Source organism: Ammospiza nelsoni, chromosome 2 (genome assembly GCF_027579445.1).
Source record: "Ammospiza nelsoni isolate bAmmNel1 chromosome 2, bAmmNel1.pri, whole genome shotgun sequence".
NCBI classification, from domain to species: Eukaryota; Metazoa; Chordata; class Aves; order Passeriformes; family Passerellidae; genus Ammospiza; species Ammospiza nelsoni.
Window position 1 is genome coordinate 71,229,105 of NC_080634.1, and position 18,770 is coordinate 71,247,874.

An 18,770-nucleotide genomic window follows, 5' to 3' on the forward strand; every position below is an offset into this window, starting at 1 on the left:
GTGGCTCTGAATCCCTCAGATCTGACTGCCTGTCTCATGACGCTGCTTTCTAACATAGTACCCACTGCTCACTTTGATGCACCTTCCTTCCAGCTTTCCATGTGTTTGGAATGCTTTTCTTGTGTACATGCTTTGTTTCCTACTGGCTCCTTTTACTTGCAACCCTTGCTGTCTTTCTTGGTAACCTTCCTCCTTTTAGAGCCCTCCTCAAAACATTTTTCTTCTCAGCATGACAGCTGAAAATGTATGGAAAATACCACAGATTTGGAACTGTACAAGGATATCTATCTGAGCCAGATCATCACTTTCCTGACACTGTGATTAGGGATAGGAACATCTCAACAGAAGGACACATCTGAAACAATTCAGAAGAATTGCAGGCTAGAAATGCCCATTTCTTTGAAATGGTGTAAAAGGGAACCCAGGGTCACTACAGATCCATACACTGTAGTCAGAAAATTTACAGAAGAACAATCTCAGCATATGTATCCACATATTAATTATGTCCTGCACTTAATTGTTTAAATACCTGTGAACATATGCATAAGGCTATTTGCTAAACTGCGGATCTAAGATATAAGGGAATATTGACACTTTTTTTTTTTTTGCTAAACATGTAAATACAAACCAATAGAAATTAAAATATAAAAAAGGGAAAGTTTAGCTTTTCTCTCTCATCTATCTGTGCTATGTTAGAGAGATCTTATATCTCTTTTACTCTCTGAGTTGAAAGCCAGGAGTATAGAAATGAAGACCTGAGGAATTCTGGTGTAAATAAGAGATGGATTGTGTCTACATCCTTAATTTGATCCTGAAACTATTTTTCTGAGTGCTATAATCTGCAAAATAATGTCACATTCTCAATAATATAATTGTCTTCGGTATTATTCTTATTACTATTTCCACTGGTTTAATGACTGGAGATGTTTTGTGTGTTCTGCATGTTACTGAAGAATGAGGAAAAAAAGTTTGACTTTGTAGAAAAATTTAACAATTTTCTATACTGCAAATGACAACTGGAAAGGATATACAGCTAGTCACAAAGAGCAAATAAAACACAATACTTCTTAGGGAAGGTGTAATTTTACAAATCTATAAAGGCGTTTTTTTCTCAGTCAAAAGATTTTTCTGTTGGAAATTCTGAAATGCTTGATTAATGAAGCAATTATATAATTCAGAAAATCAGTTTAATTGTGTTTTTAAACAAAATATTGTCTTATGGCTATTATTAAACTGATCAATAAAGCTGTACCTAATTTATTTCTTTAAACTTCAGGTTTAGCAATTTGTGCCATTAAAGTTATAGAACCACCATAAAGTAAAATTATAGAGTAAAATTAATTATAAATTTAGGGCCTAGAGATTACAGAAATCTAAATTGAAGATATTCCTAATATTAATGTTTAGATAACAGAATACACTGTAATTCCCTGTGTATTTAGCTGAAAAATTTAGAAAGAGTTTTAACAATCCAGTGTTCAAGAAATGCGTTGTAATTTACATTAAGTTGTAATTTACATGTGTCTCAGGAGCTAACATTTGATCAATCAGTTTAAATCCCAGATCAGCTCCTAGCTTCTGCTTGAATGTCTATCTTATTTGACAGAGACACAAGCCTTTGAGTCTTAAAATTATGTACAAAATTTGGGATGTGACCCTTCAGAGTTGAGCGCTGCATTGCCTAGTCTTTGGTTGTCTAGCCCTTAGATACTGTTCAAATGTCTAAATTAGGCATATTTTCTCTAAATAATGCATAGGAACATCACCTTGCAATGGCCATTGACAGACTGTGAGAACTTGTCTTGAATCTAACCCTGTGTCTAACAGAAGAGCCAAGTTTGAACACAGAGGTGACTTATATAGCAATATTGGGACTGAAAAACTGACCTAATCACACATCTCTTCTAGACAGCCATTAACATAAAGGGAGTTGAAGGAATATTTTCCCATGAAAATTTTGGGATTAGGATGCCTAATCAACAATCATTGGTTAGCCCAGCAGGAGACAGAGATTTGCCCTTTTTTGGATCAGAGACATTTGGCAGCCAGGGAGGCATTGGCAAGGACCAAAGCTGTATCTCCCTTCACTCAGGACATTCAGCCAATGAATCCTAGATGACTGTCACGGCCTTTTCTTTGGTACTTTCAACTTTGGATACAAAGAGCCTCTTGCACATATAACCACTTCATATATATGTTTGCATGTATGTGCAAAATAATATATAATTATATATAAAATTATATATGTACAGTTCCTACTGAATTGCAGTGTGCCTTGGCTACTCCTTGTTTTGGTATAGCATATTCCTCTGTTTAGTCATTGTCCTTTAGTAATTCTTCTTGTTCCACTAATTGTTTAAAAACTCCACATGATTACTATAAAAAACTATTTTTTAAATAAAAGAATCTCTAATGATTACTATAAAAAAGCTCAATGACCTTATCCTTCAATGTGATTCTAACCATTTTAACTGGTTTTCAATAGATGAACTTAATGGTGTTAGTTGGAAATACTTAAATGTGAGCAAAGAGTCTACCTTTTCTGTACAACATTATTGGAAAATTCATTAACATGCAGTATTGCAAGTTAAGAGTAAGTACATTGTCTGACTGTGGAATACACAGAAACAATAACTAACTATCCTCTCTGTATCCTGGACAAGCAGAGTTAAAGACCTCAGAAAAGTCATGCCAAAGCCTTCATGTTGCACTAGAGACAATTATTTGGTAAAAAAGTGCTAAGGAATAGGGTCTTTCTGGCAACCAGCCCATTTTCTGAGTTTGTTAATTGTAACAGGACAGCAAAGGAAGTACTTCTTAATTCACTGCAAATTCTTCTTTTAATTGTGGTTTCTGCTCATCTGGGTGGATTAAGGATATTCCTTTCATGGGGTAGAGGTGATGTGCTTCATTTCTGTGGCTAATTCTTCAGGTAAATGAGAACTTTCCATCCAAAATTCCTGCTTCCAAGAGCTCTTAGCTTCTACTGAAGTTGGCCAACAGTATAAGGTAGAAGCTTCACAAAGCCAGAAGGAATAACAACAAGGAACCCATCTCCCTAACCTAGTGAGACAAGATTTCACAGGTAAGGCAGTCTTTCCCTGAAATTTGCTGCTCCTGAGTGGCTAGAAACAGCTCCTCTTCCTCTTTCTCTCATGATTAAAGATAAGTAACTGTGGCTACCTCTCTGCTAGGAGGTTCAGCCCTATCAGGGTGTTTATTTTGAGGTGGATCCTGTTTTTAGGACCTCAAATCAAGTGCATCATAAGCCTTACAATAAAGCCTTCCTAAGTCACAGAATCACATAACCAATTAGGCTGCCAAAGACCTCTGAGATCATTGACTTCCAAACTATGACTGAACACCCCTATGTGAACTACACCACGTCACTAAACACCATGTTCCATCTTTCCTTAAACACCTCCAGTGTTTAATGACAAGGACAATGACCCCACCACCTCCCTGGGCAGTCTGTTCCAATGCCCAATCACCCTTTCTGTGAAGAAATTCTTCATAATACTCAACCTAAACCTCCCCAGGCACAGTTTGTCCTGTCACTGGTTACCTGGCTACACCCTCCTTTCAGGTAGCTGTAGAGAGCAATAAAGTCACCCCTTGGGCCTCCTTTTCTCCAGGCTAAGTAACCCCAGGTCCCTCAGCTGCTCCTCGTAAGGCTTGTGCTCCAGAAAATTCATCAGCTTCATTGAACTTTTCTAGACTTACTCCAGTACCTCAAGTCCTTCCTGAGCTGAGGGGCCCTGAACTGGACACAGCACTCAGATGTGGCCTCACCAGTGCTGAGTACAGGGGCACAATCCCTACCCTGGTCCTGCTGACCACACCATTGCTGATACAGGCCAGGATGCCATTGGCCTTGTTGGCCATCTAAGCATGTGCTGGCTCATGTTCAGCTGCTCTCAACCAGCACACCCAGATCCCCTAGGTTTTTGTCCTGTAAATTGGTGTTCACCTAATTCATTAATCTAATCATTATTGCCCTTGAAAACAAGAGAAATTGATGATGAGAATTATGTGATCTCTGAAGGCATGAATCTTGAGAAGTTGGAATGTAACAATTGCAGTTATCAAACTAGTTTATTAAATTCTCTACTTTCTCAGCACTTACATTATTCTCTCATGAGTGAGGTTTAGCTGTGCTACCTCATCTGTATGCCAGCCATGAAGATGACAATGGGAACTACCTTACCTTTTGTCTTTGCCCCTTTGAATTTTACCTTTAAGGAACAGGGTTATGAACTTGTGACCTCAGCAGGATCTATTCACCCTCAGCAGGGTGAATGCTATGGAAGGACTAGTGGGTGTTGGCTGTCTTGTGATCCTATCAGCACAGGTGCATAATGAGATATTTGAATGCAAAGATAGAATTTATTATTTAAGCCATAATTATATTTTGTTCTGGAAATCTTTCTGAAAGTGGGAATATAGGAATAGAACCTTTTAAGAGATGCAGTTCGATAACTGACGTCTGGCTTTACTATCTGAATACCTGGAAATTCAGTGGTTCTTTTGCAGCTATTAATTGCAAATATCAGCTTCTGTGATATCTTGAACGGGAGTTAATAGTCTTTCCTCAAACAAATAAGGTATGTACAGAGTCTGAAACCCACAACTAAACTGGGTTCCAAATGAACCTATGATGTTGTGGAAATGGAAGTGGGTAAACAAAAAATGGTAGTTCAACCATTGTAAAACTAGTATTGTCTGGTCTACTATAATTTCCTTATAATCCATTGAGCATTGGCTTTGTGCACTGACACTGGACTTCTTTATTTTTACTGGTGTTAATTACCACGGCCTCCTAGATAATCAGGCTATCTTTGTTAAAATGCGAAGGTTATGCACAGAAAGAGATGTTGTGTACAGGTGAGGACTAAGCAGAAAAACGTTGTAGCAATTTGCTGAACACGGAGGCTTATTGAGGATGCAGTCCTGAATAATACACACTAGCTTTGCTCTTCCCCCTTTAGTGTGTGTAGAGAAGCCATGAATCATTCATGGTCTCCCAGCTGAGCGGGGCTTCAAAGGGGCTGGTTGTGATTGGGTGTCCTGGGTGAATTGCTGCGCTGCAGAAACGCCTGCACCCTCAGCACTGGAGGGGTGAGGAAGCACTTTCATCTGGGCCTCCAAAGTGTTTCGGGTCACAGTTCACCAGGAGATAACGATGTAGATGTACATTCAGAATTAGCTGCAGAGATACCTGTGTAGTGCGGTGTGGAAAAGTGAGCCAGTTAGATCCCCAGTGGATGCTGTGAATCAATTACTGTGTTCTGAATACAAGGTTGGCTGCAGGGGATAAACAGATGTCAGAGAATTTTTCCTAATAAGACCACAGTAATAGAAGAGCACTGTCAACTTCGTTTTACATTCAAAATCTCATTTCCTCTTTATATGACCAATTTTATTAGGCCTCTAAACAAAGATATTTTATGTAACTGATAGCTGTATAATGAGAATAGTATCATTAAATTTATTTTTTTCTTTTTTAACAAAGGTTGAAAGAGAAGGCAGAAATGAATCTTGGCAAAGTTAGAAAGAAGGTGTGTAATTTAGAAGGCTGGATGATAATTTCTCATCCCTTCCAATGAAAGACAGTATTGAATGGCTTGCAGCTGCCTTTTATGCTGAATCATAATCACCTACGTTCCAGAGCAAAATATTCTGACAGCCAAAGTTGGTGATTAGCTTGCACTGTTCTCTGTAATTTCTGCATATTTTGTCAATGTCTGGTATATAAAGCTGTGTCAGAAACAAGAAATAGCTTTGGGTTTATTTAATAAATCTTACAACAGGTCACACACTTGCAGCTAGCACCATATTCTCAGTGTTTTTCATTTCTGTACAAAAAACAAAATATCAAGACACTGTGTCTTTCTGCAAATTTTGAGAGTAAAAGCAATAAATTATTAGAGATAGTTATTACCTATCATGTTACTCTTTCAAATAGAACACAAGGACAATATTACTTGCGTACAATTTGCAAATATGGAAATACTAGACCAAAGGGATACCTTTGGATGCACCATGTTCATAAATTGTTCACATGCAGATTATGTTGTGGTTTTTTCTTTTTTGAAAGGAATAGATGCAGATATTTTTTAGTTCATACTATTTCCATGATGACATTGTTGCTTTATGTGGCAGAAATCAGAGCAGAACTTAGCTTTAAATATTGGTTTACAATGAATGCTTTTTAGTGTAATGCCTAAACTCATACCAAACACTTCACAAGAAGGGAAACAAAAGAGAACTGCAGACAACATTCAGAATATTGTTGACAAACAGATCAACCAACTGAGAACCTCTATAAAGTTATGCTCCTATACAGGTCATACTTGCCAAATTCAATTCAGCAGTATTTGGGTAAATAAGGCATAAGTATAACTCAAGGTTTTGTTTACTGAAATTAGTTAAAGCAGCAGAGACAAAGACATGATCTATTGCTGAGTTACCAAAACCTGTCTTTTTCTTCCTCCTCAGGTCTGATATACACGTGGCTACTAAAATTCAGAAGTGTGTCTCTTGAGACAACCACATATCGATAATATGTCCCTGTGCAGGTGGTAACACAATGCTTTAGTACATAACCTCTCCATGTCAAGACCTGAGCAGTTCTCTAATTTTGACTTTCCTGAAGTTTGTCTTCATTGGAAACTTGGAAACAACACCAGCCACAACAGTATTAAAGCTTCTCCTCAAACCTGGCTGTCCCTAGGGTTTCTTTCCAGGAGCAGCTCTGCCCTGAGCACTAATCATTGTGCTGCCACCACTCCCCTGAGTAGGGCTGCAGCCTTCCCAAGCCACTGCTGGCCACATTCACCATTGCTCCTCTGACACACACCATGTTACCTACAATACAGCAATCACAGGGAGCAGGGGGAAGGCAGCAGTCAGAAACTTATTGCAGAATCGTTCTCTGCCTCTGCAATTCCTTTAAGATCAGGATATGCAATAGTAGCCTCAATGCATCATCTGTAATGATGCATTATCTAGCATTGCTCTTAATCTGTAAATTAGAGTTTGTGTGCTGCAGCTCAGTGCTGGGAAGGAAGTTAACCACTGACTTACCTTCTCAAACATTTCTAGCAATTCATTTTTATTGGAAAGCTCTGCTGTTTCTCTCCAGATGGGTCAAACAGGGAAGCTCCATGTACACATTCATGATTTGCCTTCAAAATGAGCCACAGGTGTCCAGTATACAATAGTATTTGAAACAGTTACATGGAAAAAAAATCACAAAAGGGAGCAAATAATGGCAATAACATGGAGACTTCAGGGGTACTCATATTCAAGGGATATTACTGGGACAAATGGTCTACGTGTTTCTGAATAGTGCTTTTTGCAGCATTAGAGTGTCTTGCTTTTAGTTCTTCAATACTGATTTATAACAAGGGAATGCTGATTACTTTGGGATTTTTTTGGGTCTGTTCCATAAGAAAGGTGCAAGTGCTCAGAGTTTGGTGACTATTTAATAACAGTAACAGATGTGGTAGCAACAACCCTATATCCTTTCTGACACTGGGAGCCCAGCGATGCACCTCCAGATGAGCCCTTCACACCGATCTCTGCAGAGCGTGGAAATCACCTCCCTGGTGATGCTCAACAGCATCACGTTTGCTCTCACTTTTCTACAATTTTCTCAAGAAAGTAAACTTAATCTTCTACCTGCACAATACTGGGCTTTCTAGATGGTACATGAAAGCTCACTGAGAGTGTTAACATTCTGACACATCTCCATAGCAGCAGCAAGCTCTTACGAGCAATATGTACAGGTGGTGTTGTCAAAGGCAGCACATAGGAATGTCACAGTGTGTCCTCAGGTTGCACAGCAGTCATGCATGCCAAAACATACAGATGTTTACAGCCAAGATGCATGGCTATACTCTGCTAGGATTTCCATGAAGCCATTGAACCCTCATTTACAGTGTGTTCTGCAGTGGCCTATTATGAACATATTTCTTAAAGATTCTCATGGACATTTTTTTCAGATTCTCTTGAATAAGGAGATGAAGGAAAAGGCAGAAGAGGGCAACTTAAAGAATCTCTCAAGTTCTATTCACCGGATCAGAAAATGGCAAGGTAAGAGTCCAGATTCCATGGATATGATATATGCGTTTGCACAGCATATCAGAAACACAAAGTGGGAAGGGAAAGAAAAATGAATGAATAGAAATATTTTTATTTAGTGATGATATTGAGTGAAGCTATTTAACTTTACATGTTGTAAACCTGGAATGCTGTTCACAGACCCATTTCCTTTTATGCACACTACTTTTGCAGTTTTGCTGTGAAGATCTAATGGTTCAAGAAAAGAAATATTTATAGAAAGAGAAAGAGGGTTTTATACAGCTGGTAAAATAAGAATATATGTTTCTAGCTACATATACATTTTCTGAAGTCCCTGCCCCACCCACATGTTCAATGGTGTACTTATTTCAAATAAATTCTGTGCTCATACAGAAAGATCTTTCCTTGGACATTCATCTGCCACGTAGAAATATGTTCAGATCCAAAGAAGTTTATGGTTTAAACTTTCATTCTTTTCTGTCATGATGGGTTAATATGGCATTACCTAGGGAAAACTGAAATAAAATTTGTTTAAAACATGAAAGCTTAAATACCATCAATTCCTAGGTGTTTGGGAAGCATTCTCCTTCGAACAGTTCTTGTGTATTCAACATGCCTATTTAAGTGGGAAAATGGAGTTTACACTCTGGTTTTATGTTATTGTCAAGAAGACCCCTGAGCTTGGAATTTGTGAAGCTTAGGACAGTGTATGAAATCATAATGGAAGGGAAATTTTTTCTCTGATATACTGTATTTGACTAGATACGCAAATTTGTTGGTCAATTCCCTCCTTCTGTCTCCTTTTTTTCTGAAAGACTTATACCTATGGTTGGTTGAGTAAGATACATTGCAGGCATGTGACTAATAAGTTTAGCCAAAGGAAAAAAAACAAAGAAGAAAAAAAAAGAAAAAAAAGAAAAAGAAAAAAAGAAATTACAGCTCCAGACACAATTGGCATTACTCTTTCCATCTTTGCTAGCAGGTTTGAACTACAGGTCAAACATTCATTTGATATTGATCAGAAAAATACTTCAGATTTAAAAATAGGAGGGTCTATTTACCATGGCTGAAAAATCTAAAACTACACCCAATACAAAATTAATCAGAAGGGAAACCAAAACTATAATTTTATAGATCAAGGGGAAGCCTCAGACTCATTTTTAGAGACAGAGTTTGCAAAGAATGCTGTAGGGAATAAAATACGTGGGTTTAATTATCAACAACAGGCCTAAGGACACAATCAGATTAAATTTAAACATGTGTGTAAGAAACAAAATAAATATAGATATAAGGAGATGGGAACAGATACAAATCAATCTCGAGGGAGGTGAGAAGGAAAGGGATTAATAATTAAAATGTGTATACTACTTGTTTATTCTTAGAGCTGTACCTGTGAGCATGACAAGTATGACTTCCTTAGACTTTATGATGCTGTGTCAGACTTTTGTGAGGGATTGAAACAGAATTTAATAACTGAGATCAGCCTCAGCAGTAGTAAGCTATCAACTATTTGTGTTTATCACAAAACTTAAATGCGTGAAGTCCGACAGTCTCCTCTTAAATTGTCTGTACAAATATGCAGTAAGTGGCTTGAAAATATTTCCTCCCCATTTTAAATTGCTTTGTTTTGTGCAAAATTATTGCCTCTTTTCTAGCTTAATGCAGAGTTCTAGACATGTCTACACAGACAAATAAAATCAGACGAGTCAAGCACTACAATCCTGAGTACCTATGTAATTAATTTTCAGCATATTTTCCAGTTCTTTTGAGGACTGCTTTAGGTAATTTTCTCCAATACATCTTCTCTACAGACTATGCCCTAAGCATTTTGGATGTGATTCAGACCGTGCCACTTGGCCTTAGGGCCAAGTATCAGTCTCTTACTCTATTTTTTCCCCAATAATATTACTAGAAATGGGATGAAATATTCATCTTTGCAATACAGGTACAGGACCAGCATGAATGTTCTCATTTTCATTTCATATGAATTCATAATAATTATCAAATTTTGAAGGTAGTGTATAATGTTTGTAAGTATGTGCCTCTGGAAAGGCCTATAGAATGTGGGGGTTATAATGGATGTTTTTTTTCTTCAAAGATATTTGATTTTTTTTTTTTTTTGATGTTGTGGATTTTCCTTTTCATGCCTCCAATCTTTCTTTTTACCTTGATTTTACAGCTTGTTTCAGCTATTGCTCTCCTGTTAATATAACATTGGTCTGCCTCATGAAAAGTGCCTCTGCTTTAAGAAATCCTTAATGCTTGAGTTGATTTCCCTTTTCCCCCTCTTCCATTAGAATTATTTCCCTTTGTATATCTTTCATCACAATATTAACTGTTTCCTGCATGGTCTGTCTTACACTGGTGACCTATGATAAAATGGAATATCAATTCAGAGTATCCCATGGCCCTGATGAGTTTAATCCAAGAGCTGTCAGGTCTCATGAAATCTCCCTTCCCTACATATTATGAATTTGCCAGCTGTAAGGATGGAGCTTTCCCACAACTGCAGCAAAAGAAAAGAGGATGCACACTCAGCAGAACTTGCCAAAGAAAACAAATAATGAAAAAGATGACCTTAAGGGGTGTCCTCTCGGAAAGAGAGAGTAATAGAGCTTTAAAGCTGGGACTTCATGCTGGGACTTGGAAGGTTCTGAGATACTGTGCTAATAAGCATAATGTAAAATTGAGAAGGTGAAAGATCACAAACAATTAAGCATATTGAGGTCTGGTAAGGATATAAATTAACTCTTCTACAAATGGAATTTAAAGGCCTTCATTTTCTAGAGGTTTTTTATTTAGGTAATGTGGAATAGAAAGAACACACTGCAGATTACCTACCTGTGGATAAGGCGTAAAACCCATGTCAACAAAAGCAGTACCTCTCAGAGAGCTTCTGCAAATGAGTTTGTGATTTTTCACTTGTTGGAGAATGCCAAAGAACTGACTGGTTTATCAGTCATAGAAAAAATATCAGGACAAAATGAATACAAAACTATTTTTAGTTTTATCCTGGGACATCTTTATTAGATTAAAAAATCCCAATTCTGTTACTTCACAACACATGAGTTGGTCCATTGATTTAATTTGAATATGCCCTGCCTATTCTTATACTTTTAAAATTACTTTTATGAAGCATGGCAAAATTTCTACAAAGTTGTACTGAAATTGTTGTTGATTCCTTTTTCTTCTTGGATTCAGATTCTGTTCTCTGATGCATAAGCTAGTGCCTAATTAGTTTACCATACATACACATATAACTATAGCTTTTCGTTTGTGTTATTTCAAGATTACGTAAAGCTAAGAAAAAATGTATATATGATATCTGCTAAACAGTATATCTGAAAAATGCAAATAGCTCACAAAACTGAAAAAACACATATTTTGGCAACTATATGGTTGCAATAAAATCTTTTATTTTATTTTATTATTACAAATCCTAACAACACTTGAAATATCTCCCCTGAGGTTTTGTTTTTTTCCTCCTTCTGAATATATACATTTTTATATTTGTTTGGTTACCAAGACTGAGGCTTCAGTCCAAGGAATTGGAAGTTGCAGCCTTTCGACAGCCATTGCTTTATTCTTCTATCATGAAAAGGATCCTAAGTAAAGAACACCAGCAGTGACTTGCATCGCTCCTGGGCATTTTTTTGTTCTTGTGATCTAAAGTCCACTTATTGTGTTTTCTGTTATTTGGAGGTCACCAAACTTTGATCACTAGGGGGTAGTGTGGGGCTTTTCCTTGATCTTGGGTTCCACATTCTTCAGCCTGATGTTTTTTGAATGCTTATATGAAAAGCTTAAACTAAATATTCCCATATCTATGCATATATCGATGCATAATGTTCAGAAATTCCTGGATTTATAAAACCATATCACACTACCAGTGGAAATTAAACGTGTAGTGTTCTGTTCTCTTATGGCACACTTTCCCGTATTCCCCGGAAGGAGTCAGATACTGCAAATGTCCATTAATCCTCTTAATTTTCTCTCTTCTCCCACAACACATAAATATACACATACACAAAAAACCCATTCACATACGTACTTACATTTTGAAGCACTGACAATAAAATAACAGATTTAGAAAACTGCAAAAAGTGTGACCCCATACCCCATATTAATATTTAATCAAGTGCTCACCATATATTTCAAGTTAGTCTGAGAAAATTAATTAGCCCAAAAGATGCTTGTCCTTTAAAGGCACTGTAATCCCTTTTGAAAATGTAAATGAGATAATCCTTTGGTGAGTGCAAGCAACTGTTCATTTAATTCACTGTGAGGTTTTCAGGATGTCAGTAGAAACCCATCCTACGTAATTTGAGTTTATTGGTTATAAATTTACCACCTAAAGAATTCTGAGCAGAAAAAAAATGAGATAATTTGCTCCTTTTTCTTTCAGATCACTTCTTCCCTTGCATAAATCTGAGTGTGACCTAAGAAGGGAATGAAAAAACCCATTGGGGACCCTTCCTTTTCTATTCTTCTTAATTGATTCCCTTGTTATCAGGAGACTAAGAGGCATTCTTGAGATCAAGGAAGGTCTAACACTTTTTGAACACACTGTAAAGAAGACTATGAAATAATGGATTTCAAAAGTATGAATAACTGTTACCTCTCTTATCCACTACTTTCTTATTATCTCATAAATCAAAATTGCCTCAATTTCAGGTTGTTATAGACTAGATATCCCAGTTTGTCTCTGATAGAAATTTAGAGACAGACTTTTTCCCCTCTCTTAGTTACTATAAAGGGTTTTTTTTGATCACTATAAATATTTTCTTGCTTAGAACTTACCATTTTCTGGTTTCAAAATTTGGAGGTTTTCTGGCTAAGCTAACTTCTTCTACCTCACTATTACCTTTAAGCATAAGTATCAACTGCACATTTTTGTGCCTAAGCTAAACTATGGTATAGATAGAATGGTTTGTTTAGGGCATTTCAAACTTCTGATGGTTACTTTATCTCTTAATAAATGACATATCCTCTTCCTATAAATCTTTCCTCCATATTTCCTACTGTAGTGCCTGTGAAGGATATACACCATAACTAGTCCCATGCATAAGTAGTCTCCCTGTGGATGACTCTACAACTTCTTCCTGAATCTCACTTTTTTTTTTTTTTTTCTTTTCAAATAAATGGACAGATCCAAGGTCCAAAACACTTTAAGGACTCATTTCCACAAAATTCTCTGAAGACCAAATATTCTTACTGACACAGGAAGTTTCAACAAAGTAAGTGATGATAATAAGATTATACGCTTAAATGTAAGAACTCTTGTCTGAAAAAGCTGCCAATGTGTGCAGTTTTGAACATCCCAATATGAAAAGTATGTAAAGCTATTAGGGAGTGTGAAAAGGAGATCTACAGAGGTGGTGAAGGGCCTTGAGAGGAAGCCACACGAGGGGTGGCTGAGGTCACTTGGTCTGTTCAGCTTGGACAAGAGGAGACTGAGGGGAGAGCTCACTGCAGTCTGCAACTTTTTCACAAGGGGAGGCAGAAGGGCAGGCATTGATCCTTTCTGGTGACAGTGATAGAACCTGAGGGAGTGGCCTGAAGTTGTGTGAGGGGAGAGGTTAGTTTGGGCATTGTAGAAAGGTGCTTTACCAGAGGGTGGTTGGGCACTGGAAGAGGCTCCCCAGGGAAGTGATCACAGCACCAGCCTGGCAGAGTTCAAAAAGTGTTTGGACAACACTCTCAGGGACATGGTGTGACTCTTGGGGTGTCCTGTGCAGGGCCAGCAGTTGGACTATGTTTATCCTTTGTGTCCCTACCAACACAGGATATTCTATGATTCTACACGAAAATTCAGAATAAAATATTTAGATTTGTAATGTAATGGAAAACTACTGCAGCACATCTTAAATCCTTAGGTCTCAATGAACTGATATTTGTTCTGCTTATTAACATGGACAGACAATTGGCAATAGCTCAACATTTACTTGTAAGAGATAAACTGAGAAGCATGGATTCTTTCCTCTATGGTGTTTGGGGCTTCTTCAATATTTGAATGTGGTCCAGTTTTCAGAAGCAAAACAATACCACATATAGGTGAGACTGTATCTGCAAATGGATGTTTATAAATTGATGTCTGTATAGCAGTTCTGCCACAGATTCCTTGTGTTTTCACTTATAAAGAGGAAGAGATATGTTCATGTTTTATTTTTAATAGCAAAAGATCTATTTCACATTGTGCTTTTGTGTAAACAAAAAAATTGAAATTTTCCATAACAAAACTTCTTCCAATGTAACAAGTGCATGAAAAATTTATCATTGATGATATTACATTCTCTAAATATTTCCTGATTTTTAAAAATGAGTTGACCTTCCTTAAAAACCATTAAATAGTAGCTGTTCCTCTCTTAGTTTTCTTTGGTGACTAAAAAGATAGAAAAAAATATTAATTCAGGGCAAAAGTAACACCTGGTAACCAATTAAGAATTTTCATGTTTCTCTCCCTCTCTCTCCTCTGACCCATCACATTCTCAGACCCTTCCCTACTGTTCTGGGTCATTTATTCTGTGTCAGTATGGGTTTTAGTCCCCTCTAATTCACTGACTGCCAAGTTTACAAGATTATGTACAGTGATTTTTGTGTGGTTGGGCCCCTGTCCACCAGTGAGCTGAAAATGTCAACTTGGACTTAAACCAATGGCCATAAAGCTACAAGGTAAGTGCAATTTCTTCTGATCCAACATAGCTCTTCCAAGTGTTGTTTTCAAAAGGCAGGAATGTTAGCTGTGTTTTACAGCACTGAAATGCATGTTTGGCATCAGGGAGCCCCCTATCCCCATGATATGGAGGCACAGTGAGAAATTCAGATTGTTCTACTTTTAGTGGCTTATCTTGTATATGCTCCCCATTCCACTTTCTGAAATTGGAGAGGAGTTTGATAAAAGGCAAAGTAAATCTGACAATGTCATATCAGTTCTCCCCAAGGAGTTTATGCAGTGGTATAAAATCACTGAGAAGCAATCACAGAGCAACCAGTGCCTAAATCCATAGAGCAATTCGAGTTACACCCTTTTGCCCCTCCCCCTTTTTGACCTGCTTCCCCTTATGCTGTGAAGAGAAGTACATATTTTTGCTATTAGACTTTTGTGAGCTGCACTGCGCGAGAAGAGATGGGAGGGCACAGGATGGGAGGCTCACCTCCAAATAGCACCATGCAATCTGATGTATCATCTAAAAATCACTTTAAGGGATATTTTCAAGAGGAATATACTCTGCGTAGCAAAAAACCAAGCCAGTTAACGTCAAATATATAATATATCTTTGAGTGTATCAAAGTATATTTATTCCTGAGACAGAACACAGTGAAAACATCTTATTTTTCCTCTTTGCAGGGTTTAGACTACCATACAGCTATTGCTCCTTCCTCTGGATCACATGGAATTCTTTTTCTGTACTGTCTTCTGCTAAACTTTCTGTTTATATCACCTAGATTGGTCATTAGCTCCATAATACATCAGTGGACTTGAAAAGAAGAAGGAACAGAATGAGAGAAAGACAAAATGAGGTGGCAAGAACAAGCTGAGGCAATTATGAATTCTTGGAAAAATATTTCAGGCAAATGATCACAGTTTTAATGACTCCAGTGGAGTACCTTCTTAGGCCTCTCCTAGGAACAGACTTGTTGTGACTCACATGAAGAACGGGGTCACTTTCCACAGAGCTGTCACTTTATCTCAGAGCTGAAAATCTGGCTTGGGCCACAGTTTCAGCATATTCTGCCTTTGTGTATAATGAAGTGAACCTGCCCTGCGACCCTGGCAGAGCTTTCCAGATTCCTGGTCAGGTGGCATCAGCTCATTTGTCTCATGCAAGCACTACCAGCCTTAAGGCTGCTCTAGAAACCCCACTAACAAATAACCCAAATTAATTTAGCCTTCCAGAAAGGTGCTGGAAGCAATGGGGGCTGTGCAATAAACTGTAATCAATGCTTTTCAAACGTTCAGTCTTCTAGCTCCATACTGGTACCTGTTTGTTTTTGGTGCTGCTTCATGAATCAAAGTTTCATAAGCGTTACATTATGCAACATGCCATGCAAAAACCAGTTAAGCAACTTGTTTATTTTGATTCCACATTCCCTAGTTTTCAAAAAAATACCTTCTAGCAAATCAGTTCCTATCAGGATCTGAAGATTTGTAACAATGGATGTCTCCAGCTGCTATTTCTCTCATAGAAGAATAGGTATTTTTTTGTAAGTTGGACAAGCAAATGTTACCTGCTCTCAACTGAGACATCAGTTATTGTTCAGATATTGAAACTAGTAGCTGCAGAGTGAACATATTATATGCATGCTAACAGGTATTTTATGTTCCCCGACCTTACCATGTGTTCCTTTAAAAATGATCTTCCCACGGGCAGCATAACCTCCACTACTTTCCAATCCATCTTGTGCTTAAACTCACCACCTCCGTTTTCAAGTGTCTCAACACAGGTCCTGTAAAACTTAAAGTATTTCTAAGAAACATCTGATCATTTTCCACACTCAAGGCAGCATTATCTGTTAAAAGCTGATCACTTTGTTCTCATTACTGCAATAGCAAGGAATTGTTTGTGGTATTAGCTTACATGGCAATGATGATCTGTATGCACTCATTATCTCTTGAGCAGCATTTATGTGGGACAGACAGGAAGAGACATTGCTGTTCATTTCTGTTTGTATGGGGAAAAGCAGTAATTTGAACAGAATGAACTATCCAGCCAGCTCCTACTGCTGGAGTTCCCTGGCAGTGCCTGGTGGCAGTCTGTGCAGCTTGCTGGGTGCTCGCAGTGAGGAGGGACCTTCTGCAGTGTATCCATGGTGGAGAACAGACACTGAGCTATGGAGTGAGGTTTTCTTTGGCCTTGCCAGCTTCAAACATATGCAGCTGGAGAGGGTGTAGGTTTGTGCACTAGCTTGCCCTTTCAATCATGTAAGTGCCTATTCAGAGTGAATTTTACAATTTTTCATATATAATTTAGACCTGTAATGGGTATACACTTCAGAATGAATACATGAAGAAGCTGTATAATTTATGCCTCATCTATTTATGTACTTTCCACTATGGATAACATAAAATGTGATACTAGAAAACAAGACTACTGTCTTCAATAGATACTACCCCAAAATCCCTGAGCTTAGCTTCAATTCTTCCAATGAAATCCTCATTGAAAAATTAATATTCAGTGTCAGAAAGATCATGAGTTTGATGATAGCACTCAGCTTAGAACCTAAGCTGTTTAGTTGACAAAACAACTGACAAAAAGGTTATTGCCATTGAACTGGGTGTAGATGCTCATATACTGGCAGTGGGGACTGCAGGGGATATGGCTGATCCCTGCAGCCACGAGGGTGGCACCTCAGGGGAGAAAGAGTTTAAAAAAGGGCAAAAAAATGACCAAGAGAAGAGTGAGGGGAAAAAAAGTGAGAAACAGCTGAGAGGAGGAAGAGGAGGTGTTCCAGGTAGAAAAGCAGAGAATCCCCAGAGAGGTCTTCCAGCCCTTGGAGGTGATCATGGTGGAGCAAGTATCCACACTGCAGTCCATGGAGCACCCCACCCTGGAGAAGCTGGAAGGAAATTGCAGATGTGGAGAGTCCATGCAGTAGCAGCAGCTAAGTGTGAGAAGAAAGGGGTAGCAGAGAAAAGATTTTATGGACTGACCACAATCCCCATTCCCTATTTCCCTTGCGCTCTTAGGGATTTGTGGAAGGTGGTTTAGATTTTGTCTTTGTTTCTCATCATTCAGCTCTACTATAAATTGGAAATAATTTAAATTCTTTTTCCCCCAAGAATTTTGTGCCTATGATAGCAATTGGAGAGTGTCTTTATTGTGATTATAATTATCAAACTGTTATAACAATATTTCTATTGAGATATTCTGTGAACATGGTTAGGTTGTCACTTCTACAAGTTACTGTGATGGGCTGGCCTCAATCTCTTCTACTGGTGTGAAAACAGGCTTTATTCTTATAGGTCGTTCTGTGTTGCTGTTTCTTGAGAGCTTTTCTTGAAAACACTGTAGTAAGTGAGAGAAGACTGCTGTCTGAAATAATTTCTCCTTTGGAAACCAATTCTGATGGTTCATGTCTGGACATTGGGTGTTGTTCTTGAAAACATAATGCTCATGAGATCCAGTTTCTCCAGTTCTACAGGCATTTTAGTGACTGCAAGGTATTTTTTTTATGATGTTGACAGAAAGGATAGAGACCTGAAGGAGACATTTCTTTGAGTGGGTACTGGAAGGCAGGCATCATATCATGAGGCCTTTCAGACGGCAGAAGATGACTGGTTTCCCTGCCAAATTCCATCCTGCCTGATCTAGAACCCCTGATGCTTCAATTCTGATTTTTGTATCAATGCTGTGTGATTGATGCATATATGTATACTTGAAGGCTCACCAAGAACTCAAGGAAACTACACTGCTCATCCTTCCAAAGTGAACCAGAATCAGTACAAGATAATAAAAGAAGCCAGTATTCTGTGCCTTTTAAAGAGGGTGAACAACATCCAAAGTTAAGCCTTTGAGTAAGTAATGAAGACATTAATAAAAATATACATAGAAGAAATTGCCTCAGTGTCATATTAAAATCCTGTCTCCTACTGTTTATGGCACATCAAACTGTTATTTATTTCTCTGACAAGCATCCAACTTGTATTTTGAGCTTGGTTTTCTTCTTGTTGTCAGTTGTTTGGT

General features: G+C 37.9%; 1 long non-coding RNA gene across 1 annotated transcript in view; it reads left to right on the plus strand.

Moving 5' to 3' along the window:
* Window positions 1-13,322, plus strand: part of LOC132086216 (uncharacterized) — a 69,384-nt gene extending 56,062 nt beyond the window's left edge. Inside the window, exons 2-3 of the long non-coding RNA XR_009420385.1 lie at window positions 8,007-8,097; window positions 13,235-13,322. This is a non-coding gene — a long non-coding RNA (uncharacterized LOC132086216). The remainder of the gene's footprint in view (window positions 1-8,006; window positions 8,098-13,234) is intronic.
* The last annotated feature ends 5,448 nt before the right edge of the window (window positions 13,323-18,770 follow it).